This window comes from Uloborus diversus, unplaced genomic scaffold (genome assembly GCF_026930045.1).
Source record: "Uloborus diversus isolate 005 unplaced genomic scaffold, Udiv.v.3.1 scaffold_13, whole genome shotgun sequence".
Lineage (NCBI taxonomy): Eukaryota > Metazoa > Arthropoda > Arachnida > Araneae > Uloboridae > Uloborus > Uloborus diversus.
In genome coordinates this window covers 1,592,646-1,608,817 of record NW_026557987.1, presented here as the reverse complement: position 1 = coordinate 1,608,817, position 16,172 = coordinate 1,592,646, and positions in this window count along the sequence as shown.

The following is a 16,172-nucleotide window of genomic DNA, read 5'->3' as shown; positions in this document are numbered from 1 at the left end:
ACCGTTATCAAATTTTATCAATGAACAAAAAGGAAATAGGGGTCGTATACTTTAGCCATATGAAAAAGGGGTTGTATATTCATTACGGGAAACTATTTACAGGTTACGTTACTACAATAATTACTATTTACAGGATTTGTAACAATATCAAGTGTATACCAAATATTTGGGTTCATTTAGCATAATGGGTTCGTCTTGTTAGATGAGTTTACTTCCCCCCTGGGGAAAAGAAAAGGAATATGTGTTAGTAAGTGTCCGATAAAAAGTTATACATTTAATGATTGCGCATTAAGTTAAAATTAGATTTTTAAGTTTTAATCTGGCTTTATTCAGTGCTGTGTAATTATTCTTCACTCCCTTTTTAATATATGGGACCAAACCCCATTCTAAAACACTCCTGTTCCTCCCTCTTGTTAATATTACCAAAGGATCCTCTACAAACCACGTTTCAAAAAATAATTTGTAAAAGTTTCTAGGGGAGGATCCCCTACCTCTCCTTTCATCGTTTAAAATTGGCCTAAATTTTGTTTCAAGCGCTTGAGTTTCAAAATGTTTCCGGGGGACACATTTGATGTTAGGGGGGTCCTCCCTCCCTAACACATCATTGAAAGTCTTCAAGAATTGTGTTTCCGGAGCTTCAGTTTCGAAAAATTGCTTGTCCTCTAAAAGTTACTCGTGAATCATGGATTGCCTACATTTGCAATTTAAAGAGTTCAATTTAAAAAAATTTTTGGGAGTAGAGCTCAGAATCTCTTCAACTCCTAACCTTACCAAACATAATCTAGAATGAGTTTTTAAGTCTATAAATTAGTAAATTTTCCTGGGATGGACCTTTTAATCTTTCTTCCCTATAACATCACCAAAAATCGTCTAAAACAGCCTTTTTAAAGCTACAATTTCTGGGGGGGGGGGGGGGCTAGCGCTCTAAACCTATTCTCCCTTACCATTACCAAAGATAATTAGAATGCACCTTTAAGACTGCAAAAATTTCTTGGTGTGGGCCCTCGAATTTCTCCTCCACGTATCATCACGAAAAAATCTTATTAAAATGCGTTTTCGGCTGCAAAAAAATCCGCCGGAGAAACCCCGAACCTCCCTCTTAACATTATTGGAGATAATGTTTGCGTTTCTAAAGTTTCAATTTCGAAAAATTGTTGGAGGGGGGGGGGTCGCACCCGACCGCTTAGTATTACGAAAGACAGTTAAAATGCTTTTCTAAGATTACAAATAAGAAAAATTTCCTTAGATGGACCCTCAAATCTCTCCTCCCTCTAACATCATCAAAGATCGCCTAAAACTTCATTCTTAGAGCTATTATTTCAAAAAATAGACAGGGGAGCGCCACCGAATCTCTTCTTCCCTAACATTATCAAAGATCGTCTCAAATGCTTTTTTAAGACTACAAATTCGAAAAATTTCTATGCACACGTTTATTATGAAAAGCGGAAAATTATTGGGAAGATTACAGCCTCTAGATTAAACTTGCGTCGCCTAGTGAAAATTCCTTAAAAAAATTGCTCTAGTTTAAAAGGTAGGCTTTATTAATATTTGAAAAATTCAAAAAAATTCCAAAGCATCATATTTTTCCAAATGGCCCCCTCCGAAAATTCTGTCTGGATCCGCCCCTGAAAGCAATTGGTTTTTCTCTGCGCATGCGTAAAAGATAGCAATTTATAACTTTCATAATCTAAAGCCCAACTAGATTCTCCCACTCATAATAAAATTCTAGTTCAATATCTTAAAAAATCAGAAAATTATCAGTGATATAATGAGCCGAATTTGAATGGATCTTGGATAAGTGATGACACGTTAGGGGTCATTCGCAAGTTCGCAACATTTGCTTGCAATCGCTCGGTGTTATTCATGATACACTGCTCGACATTGAAAATGCAACACCAAGAAGGAGTGTTCAGAAATTTATGTAAATTTTAGAGCAGACGTACATCACTGAGTTATGTAAATGATGTGAAATGCGCAGCTCTCCTCCGCACGTGAAGTAAGATATAAGGGAAGGAACTTGCAGAATGGGCAATATTCGTGTCGTTATTTCTGACTGGAGAATTGTCGAAGAAATTTTGTTTTTGTCTTGGAGGATACGTTTAACACGAGAGAATGCCAGGCCGCCGTCAACGAAGGCACTTCCAGCAGACAGACGATTTTACGAGGGGTATGGTGATCGGACTGAGTAGGGGAGGTTGGTTCGTACGTCAAATCGAGCTGATACCCACATGGATGCGAGCACGGTGCATCGGCTGTGCCGAAGATGGTTGGAACAGAGAATTGTGGTAAGACTGAGGGGTGCAGGGGCAGCCAGAGTGACGTCAGAACGCGTGGATCGACGCATCCACCAACAAGCTGTAGCAGACCCACAAGTCACTTGTTCCTCGATTCTGCAGCAGGTGCAAGGTATCCTGACTGTTCCAGTGTCAACCAGAACCATTTCCCGTCGTTTGGTCGCACGTGGTCTGCAATCACGGCGTCCGCTAAGAAGACTGCCATTGACCCCACAACATAGACAGCAACGTTTAGTATGGTGCCGGACTTGAGCGACGTGGATGACAGAATAGCGAAATGTCTTGTTCTCAGATGAGTCCCGCTTCCGTTTATCCAGTGATAGTTGCCGCATACGTGCGTGGCGTCGACGTGGAGACAGATCTAATCCGGCAGTAACTGTGGAACGTCCCACCGCACGACAACGCGGCATAAGGGTTTGGGGCGCAATTGCGTACAATTCCATATCACCTCTAGTTCGTATTCAGGGCACTATGACGGCCCAAAGATACTTTTATAATGTGCTGCGGCCGGTGGCAATTCCTTACCTTCAAGGGCTACCTAATGCAATTTTTCAGCAGGATGACGCCCTACCATGCAGTGCTCGTATCTGCCAACATGCTCTCCAAGGCACACAGATGCTTCTCTGGTCACCATACTCTCCTCACCTGTCACCAATCGAACATGTGTGGGATGTGATTGGACTCCGTTTGCAGACTCTGTCCCTGCCTCGTTCAAAAGAGGAACTGTGGCAAATGGTTGAAAGGGAATGGAGATGGACACCATTCCGCACCCTTATTGACTCTATGCCTAGACGTGTTTCTTCGTGTATCGCTGTCCGCGATGGTCCCACATCCTACTGAGCCGACGACGCCGTTCTTGCTCTGTATCCTGCCTATCATTTTGAAATTAAGATCATTTATTATTCCTTGCTGTCTCTGTCTTTTTTTCAAATTTCATCACTTTTATGACCACTCCTTCTTGGTGTTGCATTTTCAATGTCGAGCAGCGTAAAAACGGATTATTTGCAAACGATTCCTCACGATTTGTAGTCTGCTCAAGAGCTATTCAAATACAGCTTATTAGAACGCTGATAACTTTTTGATTTTTAAAGATATTGAACTGAAATTTTATTATGAGTTGGAAAATCTAGTTGGGGTTTATATTATGAAAGTTATAATTTGCTATCTTTCTCGCATGCGCAGAGAAAAATCAATTGTTTCAAAACGTTCATATTTCATGAAATTTTCAACATTTTACTTTCAAATTTCAATGTTATACTTCTCTTGTGTGCTGTCAAGGTTTCTGACAGTTTGGTGAGCTTTGATGGAAAACTTTACGTGTTATGAGCAAAAACCTTCAAATAAAATTCGTAGTTCTGAGAAAAATGCGTATATCTTCATGAATATCAGTGATATTTTCCCGAAAGCACGTAAAATAATTGTACATAGTAAGGTAACTAATTTCTGTAATTTACAGCTTATTCTCAGCTGTTTGCGATGAACAATGATCAAAAAACATTTTTGTTTTCCGCAATTTGTTGCTGATCCCCTAAGTGCATGGTGATATAATTTTCAATGGAAAATAACAGCTAGAACATACCTTTTATGTGGCAGAAAATTACAACGCAATTGGTCTTTTATTTCTCGAAAAACCCTTTAAAATGTGAATTTTTGAAAGTGTCCCAATACTTTTTGGTCATATAGTGTATGAAGCTACATCAGCTGAGCTTTCTAACTAAGACTTTTTAAAAAATAAATTATTCATTACTCATCACAATTGTTCTGCTTGTTGCAATTTGAAGCAAAGTGGATTGGTAAAAAATCTTTCTCGAGAAATCCTTTAAAATGTGAATTTTTGAAAGTGTCCCAATACTTTTGGTCATATAGTGTATGAAGCTACATCAGCTAAGCTTTCTAACTAAGACTTTTTTAAAAAAAAATTATTCATTACTCATCACAATTGTTCTGCTTGTTGCAATTTGAAGCAAAGTGGATTGGTAAAAATCTTTCTCGAGAAATCCTTTAAAATGTGAATTTTTGAAAGTGTCCCAATACTTTTGGTCATATAGTGTATGAAGCTACATCAGCTAAGCTTTCTAACTAAGACTTTTTTTAAAAAAAATTATTCATTACTCATCACAATTGTTCTGCTTGTTGCAATTTGAAGCAAAGTGGATTGGTAAAAATCTTTCTCGAGAAATCCTTTAAAATGTGAATTTTTGAAAGTGTCCCAATACTTTTGGTCATATAGTGTATGAAGCTACATCAGCTAAGCTTTCTAACTAAGACTTTTTAAAAAAAAATTATTCATTACTCATCACAATTGTTCTGCTTGTTGCAATTTGAAGCAAAGTGGATTGGTAAAAATCTTTCTCGAGAAATCCTTTAAAATGTGAATTTTTGAAAGTGTCCCAATACTTTTGGTCATATAGTGTATGAAGCTACATCAGCTAAGCTTTCTAACTAAGACTTTTTTAAAAAAAAAATTATTCATTACTCATCACAATTGTTCTGCTTGTTGCAATTTGAAGCAAAGTGGATTGGTAAAAATCTTTCTCGAGAAAATCCTTTAAAATGTGAATTTTTGAAAGTGTCCCAATACTTTTGGTCATATAGTGTATGAAGCTACATCAGCTAAGCTTTCTAACTAAGACTTTTTTAAAAAAAAATTATTCATTACTCATCACAATTGTTCTGCTTGTTGCAATTTGAAGCAAAGTGGATTGGTAAAAATCTTTCTCGAGAAATCCTTTAAAATGTGAATTTTTGAAAGTGTCCCAATACTTTTGGTCATATAGTGTATGAAGCTACATCAGCTAAGCTTTCTAACTAAGACTTTTTTAAAAAAAAATTATTCATTACTCATCACAATTGTTCTGCTTGTTGCAATTTGAAGCAAAGTGGATTGGTAAAAATCTTTCTCGAGAAATCCTTTAAAATGTGAATTTTTGAAAGTGTCCCAATACTTTTGGTCATATAGTGTATGAAGCTACATCAGCTAAGCTTTCTAACTAAGACTTTTTTAAAAAAAAATTATTCATTACTCATCACAATTGTTCTGCTTGTTGCAATTTGAAGCAAAGTGGATTGGTAAAAATCTTTCTCGAGAAATCCTTTAAAATGTGAATTTTTGAAAGTGTCCCAATACTTTTGGTCATATAGTGTATGAAGCTACATCAGCTAAGCTTTCTAACTAAGACTTTTTTAAAAAAAAATTATTCATTACTCATCACAATTGTTCTGCTTGTTGCAATTTGAAGCAAAGTGGATTGGTAAAAATCTTTCTCGAGAAATCCTTTAAAATGTGAATTTTTGAAAGTGTCCCAATACTTTTGGTCATATAGTGTATGAAGCTACATCAGCTAAGCTTTCTAACTAAGACTTTTTTAAAAAAAAATTATTCATTACTCATCACAATTGTTCTGCTTGTTGCAATTTGAAGCAAAGTGGATTGGTAAAAATCTTTCTCGAGAAATCCTTTAAAATGTGAATTTTTGAAAGTGTCCCAATACTTTTGGTCATATAGTGTATGAAGCTACATCAGCTAAGCTTTCTAACTAAGACTTTTTTTAAAAAAAATTATTCATTACTCATCACAATTGTTCTGCTTGTTGCAATTTGAAGCAAAGTGGATTGGTAAAAATCTTTCTCGAGAAATCCTTTAAAATGTGAATTTTTGAAAGTGTCCCAATACTTTTGGTCATATAGTGTATGAAGCTACATCAGCTAAGCTTTCTAACTAAGACTTTTTTAAAAAAAAATTATTCATTACTCATCACAATTGTTCTGCTTGTTGCAATTTGAAGCAAAGTGGATTGGTAAAAATCTTTCTCGAGAAATCCTTTAAAATGTGAATTTTTGAAAGTGTCCCAATACTTTTGGTCATATAGTGTATGAAGCTACATCAGCTAAGCTTTCTAACTAAGACTTTTTTAAAAAAAAATTATTCATTACTCATCACAATTGTTCTGCTTGTTGCAATTTGAAGCAAAGTGGATTGGTAAAAATCTTTCTCGAGAAATCCTTTAAAATGTGAATTTTTGAAAGTGTCCCAATACTTTTGGTCATATAGTGTATGAAGCTACATCAGCTAAGCTTTCTAACTAAGACTTTTTTAAAAAAAAATTATTCATTACTCATCACAATTGTTCTGCTTGTTGCAATTTGAAGCAAAGTGGATTGGTAAAAATCTTTCTCGAGAAATCCTTTAAAATGTGAATTTTTGAAAGTGTCCCAATACTTTTGGTCATATAGTGTATGAAGCTACATCAGCTAAGCTTTCTAACTAAGACTTTTTTAAAAAAAAATTATTCATTATTCATCACAATTGTTCTGCTTGTTGCAATTTGAAGCAAAGTGGATTGGTAAAAATCCTTCTCGAGAAATCCTTTAAAATGTGAATTTTTGAAAGTGTCCCAATACTTTTGGTCATATAGTGTATGAAGCTACATCAGCTAAGCTTTCTAACTAAGACTTTTTTTTAAAAAAAATTATTCATTACTCATCACAATTGTTCTGCTTGTTGCAATTTGAAGCAAAGTGAATTGGTAAAAATCTTTCTCGAGAAATCCTTTAAAATGTGAATTTTTGAAAGTGTCCCAATACTTTTGATCATATAGTGTATATGCGACTTAGTATGCGGTTAATGTTTAATATCTAGCTGTCGCAACCTTAGACCATTGTCTCAATGATCTCAGGTCGCAACATCGCCGGTTTCATGATTGATTACCCTATGTTGATAACAAATGCAGGGGTGCCCACTTAGGGGGGGGGGAGGTCATGGCGCAGACTGCGCCATTGAAATTTTTAGTTGGGAGGTGTTTTGAGGGGCATTTTTCTCATTTGGGGAGCTCTTGTTTTGGGGGGTCTTTGTGATATCTACAAGGGGGGGGGGTTGCGCCCTTGCACCTAGGGGAGGTGGGTACCCCTGGACAAAAAGTAACACGATCGACATTGTGTTGTATTTGTGTTGGCCGATGTAAACGAAACAGCTTTATAAAAGCACTAGTGATAACGATACGGCTTTGCCCGTAATAGAAAAATCAAAAGGTCTTTTGGTTCGCCTGTATATTTACAAATAATGTATGGTGAGTTTTCTCGGCAGTTGGCTTGTACCCATCTTACGATTCCACGTTATGATAATTTCGTATCTCGCCAATTGACTTGTGCCCATGTTACGGTTCCACGTTATGATAATTTCGTAATTTACTCGTCCATCTTATGATTTGTTTTTCTCAAAATTGGAATAGAAAAGAACCACATGGAATTTTCAAAAAATCGCTTCGAGGTGCACACTCCCATGCTACATACTAATTTTGTGCCAAATTTCATTAAAATCGGCCGAACGGTTTAGACGCTATGCGCGTCACAGACATCCAGACATCCTCCGGACAGAGAGACTTTCAGCATTATTATTAGTAAAGATAAAGAAAAGATTATAAGCTCTGTAAATAGGGAACAAATTCAAATATCGCAAAGTCGTCATCATTTGGAGACAGCCGAATGACGACTTTGGCGGCTGATGCGATCCCGATAACAGAAAAACATCAGGATATCGCTTATGGTAGCCCTTGCTTTTTCAAGAGAATTCTCAACTGTCAAAGTTCCTTTCGCCAAACAATCCATAAGCTAGCCCTTTGAGAAAAGTCCTTCGCATGTTTCTATGTATTTGAGCAATGTGTTTACGCAGCTTGGGTAGTAACTTCAAGTATCGAAAAAGTAAACGAATTATCTGGACTTATGTGTCAATTTCAGTTTGTGCAAGCTTCTTCTCCTTACGTAATCTCTAGCATCTGCGAACTGCAAATAGCATGTTCTGCCGAGTACGCTCTTGTCGAAGTACGTTTCAAATATTAATCCAAAACTGCGAAGTTTCTACTAACAGGTATTTGGTAATCGGACACATTTTGAGAGACCGCTTTAAAAACTTTTTTCCCCCGACGTAGGAAATGTCTGAAGCAACCTTCAAAGATGTAGAGTGAGTAAATACGAGTAAAAAATGTCTTTACTGTTTCAAGTTGAATCTGGAAGTCCCGTTCATTTAAAGGAGGGGTTTCCAACTACTAAGTGTCTAAGGGCCACACAATTAAAAACAGAGTTCTATAGTGTCGGGCTGCATCATGATTATAGCAGTAGCTGAGTTCCTTTTTGGAAGGGGGGGGGATAATTGAGCATCATAATGAAACCGAAATTACAAATTGTAAAAGAAAGAAAGAAAAAAAAATAATTTGAATTTTGACATCTTGAATTCAAATTATGTTTTTCGCAATCACGAGTGTGTGTATGTAGGCGTGTGTTTTTGTGTGTGGGGGTATGTGTTTGTGTGTACGGGTTATGTGTATGTGTGTGTAGGCATGTGTGTTTGTGTCTGTGTGCTGGTATAAGTGTGTGGGTAGTTGTGTGTATGAATGTGTGTGTGTGGGGTGGGGGGTATGTGTATGTGTGTATAGGCATATGTGTTTGTGTCTGTGTGCAGGCATGAATGTGTGGGTAGTTGTGTGTATGTGTGTGTATGTTTTGATGTTTTGTGTGTGTATGTGTGGATGTCTGTATGTATGCGTGTGTGTATGTGTTTGTGTGTGTGTGTGCGTGTGTGTAGGACATGGATGTAACCTGGAGACGGCTTTCGCTATAGGAGCAGCATCGTGAGGAGCCCGTCGACGGTGATGGTGCGGAGGGTGGCGGTGGGAAAATAAAATGATAGGAACGTCAAAAACAGTCAAATAAGAACAATCAGCACTCGTGATTGCTCAAAAAAAAAAAAAAAAAAAAAAAAAAAAAACACCGCACACAAAAATATGAGAGGTTTTTTTTTTTTCAATTATATTTTGCATAACTAACAGTACCTACACAGCGATGCCCGTGCTGTGCATTTAAAAGAAGTCCGTTGAATAAATAAAAATCCAAAACCCCTCTGATGTAAAATAATCATTTTTCTTTACTAAAACGCGTATATACTCTTTAAAAAAGCATAAAGTTTCTTTTAAATTAAAAATAATTCGACAAAACATGAAATTGAAAATTCACAGTTGCTTTGAAACGTAAAAATGTCTTGCAGATCGATTTTTTTTTAATCGCCAAGCGACTACGACATTTTTGACGTGAACCGAACGTTCAAACAAATTTCCAGCTCTTTCTCCTCCCCCAGCAGAAAAAACACGTTATTTAAAACAATATCTAGAACGAAAGGGAAATCCCGCTCCCCAGTCCCTGGCATGAAAAATAATTTAGCTGTCGAAAAGCTGTCGTTTGAGTAAAGGAAAAAGAAAATAAAACAGTCCCTTGAACAGAAGATAATCCCGACCCCTCCCCTCCTTTCTGAGGTAAAATAATCATTTTCTTTCATAAAATGCGTAAACACCTTTTAAAAAACCTAAAGACAGCTCTTTGCAGGTTAAAATATTTCACCAAATGAATACAAAATTTAAATTACATTAACAGTAGCTTTTAAATATAAAATAACCCCACAACTGTATAGTACAGTAAAAATAGGGGTTGGACCCAAACATCCAAAAAAAAAAAAGTTTAAACCCGTTGCAAATTGTTTATTACCCTCCCAATAAGAACAGGTCCCACCCCATTGTGCGTCGGGTTTCGCAATGGGGGGCATCTAAAAAATTGCTGTTTTGAGCATTTTTTCGGAATTTTTAGAGTAAATTTCAAGAAAGAAATTATGTCATACTAAATTTAAAAGCATGAAAAAAAAAGGTGTTTACCTCCCAAGAGGGTTGACACTTCCCACCCACACCCCAATGCTACAGAGTCCTCCTATCCCCGTAAAACAAGGCAGTACCTCCTCCCCCCCCCCTCCATACATTTCCAGTGGAAATATTATTTTATGCAAAGTTAAAGTTAGTAATCAAGTGTGTTCATCCTCCAAGTGCGATGGTGCCGCTCTTCCCAAAGCTGCACCCCCCCTCCCCCCGAAATAAAATAATACAACAATCCCATCTCCCCTCCTTTCCATTTCAAGTAGAAGTATTATTCCATGTAAATTTAAAATGCATTAAATCAGGACTGTCCACACCACAAGAACAGTAGCTCACCTCCCAAAACGAAATAATATACTTCAAGATCCTTCCCCCCCCCCCTCTGATGGCACATTCGATTAAATAGTCGGAAAAGTTAAGCTGAACTGTTTTTTTTTTTCCTTTTTACCAGCATTAAAAATAAAAATTTTTAGTTTGCGTTACAACATGCATGCCTCAAATACGTCATCAGATTGAGGGAAAATGTCCATCAGAACTGGAGTTTTCAAATGATTTCTCCTAAGCCTGTAACAAAAAGTCTTCGTTATCAAGATCTCGGCAAAATCGTAATTGTTGCAGCTATGTCTAACACAGTTTGCGCATATAGTTGCGCACTTCAGTCCACTTTCAGACTTTTCAAACACTCACTATATCCAATGAACCCCTCAGAGCAAGCACAGATCTGAGACGCAGAAAGTCTTCTAGAGCAGGCTTGGCTGTTGTAATAGGACGTAGATATTTCTGTGGTGCTTTCTCCTTCTTTGTACCCATCAAAAATGACACTAGCTTTCCCATACTTACAAGTGACATATACACTGCATTGCTGGCACATTTCTTTGAAGCTTGCAAATCATTACCAAAAAACAAAAACAAAAAAAAAACGTGTGTGTGTGTGTTGTGTGTGTGTGATCGAGAAGATATCTTCCATCTATAACATATACGACACCAACTGTTTGTTTTGTGATGGTGGCGTGGATGGATCTTTTGCTTCAGGGGGGGGGGGGATAACAACACTTTAACCATACAGGTTTTCTTTCCTTCAGAAACCAGATTCATCGAATACTGATGGAGGATCAGCGCACAACTCGTACTAGAAGTTTTTAGCAATTTGTTTCATCTTTTTTATTGTTCATACCATTCGGTGTAAAAGATGGTTTAGGCTTACACATCTCTACAGATAGTAACTAACTACTCTCGTAACAGAGAAGCTAGAGACATAATTGCATGCCTCCTTTACAAAGAAATGCCTCTAAATTTTTTGCCTTCCATATCCTTATGTTACTACCCCAACGTTAAAGGCCTCATCACATTTCACCTTATCATCAGCGACCAACCTTTATCAGCGAGCAACACCACACCAACTTGAGTCAATACCCGTAGAGAGGAAAGAGCAGTATTTAGCATTCTACTGATGTATTTCTCATTGCTCTCATCAAGACTTCTATCGTTGAATCACTACAGGTTCTGGACCACCTAAATTTGTCAATGCGTTGGATCGTTGGGTAGCTGATGTGACAACTTTATCGAATTTTTTTTATTACATAATATACTAGAAAGTTTCAGATAGTGTTGCAAGTATATGTTCGCATACTTAGCATAATTCACATAACCGGCTGCGTAAAAGAGAGGCGGCTAGGTGTTTGCAAACGAGAACCCCATCAACTTGGAGGGTGCAGAATTACAGCATTGCCCGTCTCACTGTTGGCAATTTTGGTTTACGGTAATGGCAAAAGATTATAGAAAAGTTGAAGTAAATTAATTAAGAAGAAGGAGGTAAACTTCAGTAAAATTGGACTTTTTTTTAAAATGCTGCACAGGGATTTTGTTTTAGATATCACCCTAGCGCTCTAAACAGTTTAATAACTCCAGCGACTTTTGAGTTTTTTTTAAAGTAATAGAAATTATTTTTGTGTAAAAAGAGGATTATTTCGCCCCCCCCCCCCCGTTCCCCCCAAACCCGACGCGCAAACTGCTGGGACTTTTTACCCCTTCTTGCTGGAAGGGTAAGAAGTAATTTGCAACAGGTTTCCACTTTTTTTTTTTTTTTTTGGATGTTTGGATTTGGTCATTTTTTGGCCTAATTTTACTGTACTACTACTGTTTCTCGTCAAACTTGCTAACGACCATGCTATTATAACTCAACCGAATAGCGAGCGACGTAAACTCCGATCGATTAGCGATCCGATCTTTCCAACGAAAGCATTTAAACAATAACTCTGCTCTCTCGCTTTCCCGTGCAGAAAAAGAATGTAATTAAAAAACACATATCTGGAACAAAAGGAAAATTCCGCTCCCCCGTAGAAAAAAAAATTACTCAAATACGCAACGCAATTTATCTAAAATGATCATCCAAATGAAAAAAAAAATTAATTAAAATTCGCATTGCAAGTACAGCAAAACTAAAATAAAAAGTTATCGTTTGAGGAAAGGAAAAAAAAAAAAAAACCTACGGCATAATCGAAAATCGTTTCTAAATTCGCGGTCAGAAAAAAAAAATCGCATCTCTTATTAAATTAAAATGTGCAACAAACAAAATGAAAAGAAATCTCATAGTTCGACTTTATAAAATGTAATTAAAGCAGCTAAGTTTGCCGTGAAGAGTTTGTAAAAAGGAAGTTGCCGCTGAAAAAGAAACATTTATGAAAAGAAAAGAGAACAAAAAACTGTTTATTGCAGGGGTCGAAGAGGGAATTTTTTAAAAAATAAGACACAATTTTGACAAAATTTTAGGACTATAAATATCAAATAAACAAAAGTAAACACAAATCTTTAGAACATATGCTTATTTTTTTTAAATGTTGCTAGGACTGCACCTTATTCTGCTATGTGGGGGGAGGGGGGGGGAGATATTAAAAAAAAATTATCAATGAAAATAGATGCAAATTGTTCTAGTGAGTTTCTGCATAATTAGCGAGTACATTTAAACTGAACAAAAAAGCTTTTGTACAATTCCGACATTTCCTTCTTTTATAATAATCTTTTGAGAAATTTCAAGATGCAAACAATAAGTGAACAAGACGGGTAGAAAAAGTTTTAATCCATTTCAGTGGAACTTTCTCTTTTGTGTAAAATGTAGGGTGAAAAACTGAAATTTTTAGGACAAGACTAAGTTCAAAATATTAGTAATTTTATGACTACTTTTACCCTCGTCATTAACTTCAATGAACTATAGAGGGCGCTGCGGCCACTGTCTAATGGCGGATGAAAAAGGTAAAACAAACAAATCCCGTGACTTATAACTTGCTTAGCTTGAAGCTTAGTGAATGACAAATTTTTCACCGTGTTTGTGGGAAGCTTTCTTTTCTATTCCTCTGAAATTACATTACACCATAAACTGTCTGAAGCCTGTAATTTACATCAAAGAAAACACGTGGAATAGAATGTTTTACCTTTTTCGATAGTATTGTTAATCACCGCAAGGTAGCATATTCGAGCTCTGTAGTTGCAAATTGCAACGTAAAATGAGGGTTTATCTTTAACAAAATGAATTACAGTTGATCTCGGTGAATACGAAGTGTCAAAAATTCACGAATTTGTTCGTATTAGCCGTTGTTCGTAACAACCATGAATGAGTAATGCAGTAAAAAAAAAAAAAAAAAAAAAATTGAATTTTGACATCTTGAATTCAAATTATGTTTTTCGCAATCACGAGTGTGTGTATGTAGACGTGCGTGTTTGTGTGTGGGGGGTATGTGTGTTTGTGTGCAGGGCGTATGCGTATGTGTGTGTAGGCATGTGTGTTTGTGTCTGTGTGCTGTCATAAGTGTGTGGGTAGTTGTGTATATGAATGTGTATGGGGGGTATGTGTATGTGTGTGTAGGCATATGTGTTTGTGTTTGTGTACAGGCATGAATGTGTAGGTAGTTTTGTATGTGTGTTTGTGTAGGTGTATGTGTGTGTATGTGTTTGGGTGTGTGTGTGTATGCGTGCGTAGTTGTGTACGTATGCGAGTGTGTGTAGGACATGGACGCAACCTGGAGACGGCTTTCGCTGGGAACAGCATCGTGAGGAGCCGGTCGACGGTGATGGTGCGGAGGGTGGCGGTGGGAAAATAAAATCAAAGGACATCAAAATAGTCAAGTGAGAACAATATGCAATCGTGATTGCTCAAAAAAAAAAAAAAAAAAAAAAAAAACCGAAGAAATGCTTGGCTTTATTTAAAAAACATTACTACTAACACACACATTGTAATCTAACTATTAGTACATTCAGAAAAAAAAATCGCTAATTTCTTATGTTTTTGGAAAATATTGAAAAAGGAAATGAAAAGACTAATCGACGATCGTGGAATAGGTTGTAATCCACAATGAAGACGAACAGTTTTATCTCCGAGTAAATAAATTGAAGTGTCCACTGGTAAACAAATGTACGGGCTTTATTTTCATGTAAAGTATTTAATATTTTCTTCTCTTTACACAGCTGGACTTTTACTGCGTAACAAAATGATGTATAATTTCTATAAAAGAAAATTGCAGTATTCAGCCATGAACATTTTAAGTAAAGAGGTCAGAAATTTTTGTTCGTCTTAGCCGAGACTTTCAATTTAGTGCGTAAAATTTTTAATATAATTAGATAGCAAACCAAACTTAATAAACAAAATGTTTGTTTTACCCGTGTTTTCGTATTAAACGTGATCGTATTAAGAGAGTTCACTTGTACGATTAAAAAAAAAAAAAAAAAAAAAAACCTTGTTTTTGTTCTGAATGCTTTTAGGGGAAAATTTTCAAAAAATAATTTAAACATTCTGTAACTTTATTAGTATGGAAATTAGAATACACTAGGTAGGTCTTTCTGAACTTCTGGAAACCGAAACTCATGGTAAGTTGAACTCCCCATAGTTCTAAGTTTTTCTTCGGTCGAAGTAGACTCAAGCTATTATAAAAATTGACAAATGTATCTTATATCTCCATAAAGCTTCCATGGTTAATTTGCAAAAAAATGCGTGATCAAAATTATATACATAAATTATTGTCATTTATGATTTCAAGGGAAAGCCAGAACCTCCATCGATACCCCCTCAGCTAAATACATAGCAGAATTTTGCTTACCTGTCAGAACACAGTTTTTGCCTTTTTTTTTCTCAAACTAATAATGTTTAATAAACATTCCCCAGTGGTGAGAGGCAAAAGAGCCTTCTGACCATTGACCTTTCAGAGCTAGTCATGGCCCCACTTAATTCTCATAGGCCGTGGCAATCGCTGAAACTTATGGCAACAAAGAGGGCGCTAGTTACAGGGAACTCATGTTTTCATTACGTTGCCTTTGATTGGTGGATGCAGGAACTCAGCAACAAAGAGGGCGCTACAGAGAACCCGTTTTCATTACGTTGCCTTTGATTGGTGGATGATGGCGTTCCGTTCAGCGCTTCTTGCGGTCAAAATTGGCGACGTCCAATCAAAAATAAATACTTTGAAACGTTGACATTGTTTGGTCGATGCATGAGCTGCATCGGTTTAACACACAAAAGTCATAAATTGTCAAGGCCCGTTATGCGCCAGCGCCATATAGTGGGACCATGATGTAGCCTATACTTTTGTTCATACGTTTTTTGGCTGTTCGAGTTGTCCATCAAAAGGGCTTGAAACAATTTTGCTTTCATTTAAAAATTTCATTTGTCTGTTGTTCCCTCATTTGGTTTTGCTTTATACAGAGGCGCACACAGGAATGGGGTTGTTTTCAAAATTTTAAAAGTATTTTTTTTCTGAAAGAGCATGCTGAAAAACATAGGATCTGACTATTTTTTAAATAATTTGTTTAAATTTTGTATTTAAAAAAAATTACTTAAATCGGTTTCGCTTTCATTCTTTACGCTTCTGCCGATGACATCACAAATGATGAAATGCCATTCAGTGTTGCCATTCACAGAGCAAAATATTTAATTCGCTTCTTCACTCACATGTGTTGGCAACAATATGGTTGCTAGCAAGCATAGAACGCAATTTCAATTCGCTTCTTGATTATCATAACGTGGAAATGTTTTAGAAAGATGCGCCAAAGAGCATCTTTTGTGACGTCATCAAGACCACGCCTTGTTTGAAAAATCGGGCATTTAAAAAAAATAATTAAAAAATAACTGTTGGGGAAAATGAAAGTATTTTCTGGGTCCATGTTATTTTTATTTATTTATTTATTTATTTTGCTATCAACTTCA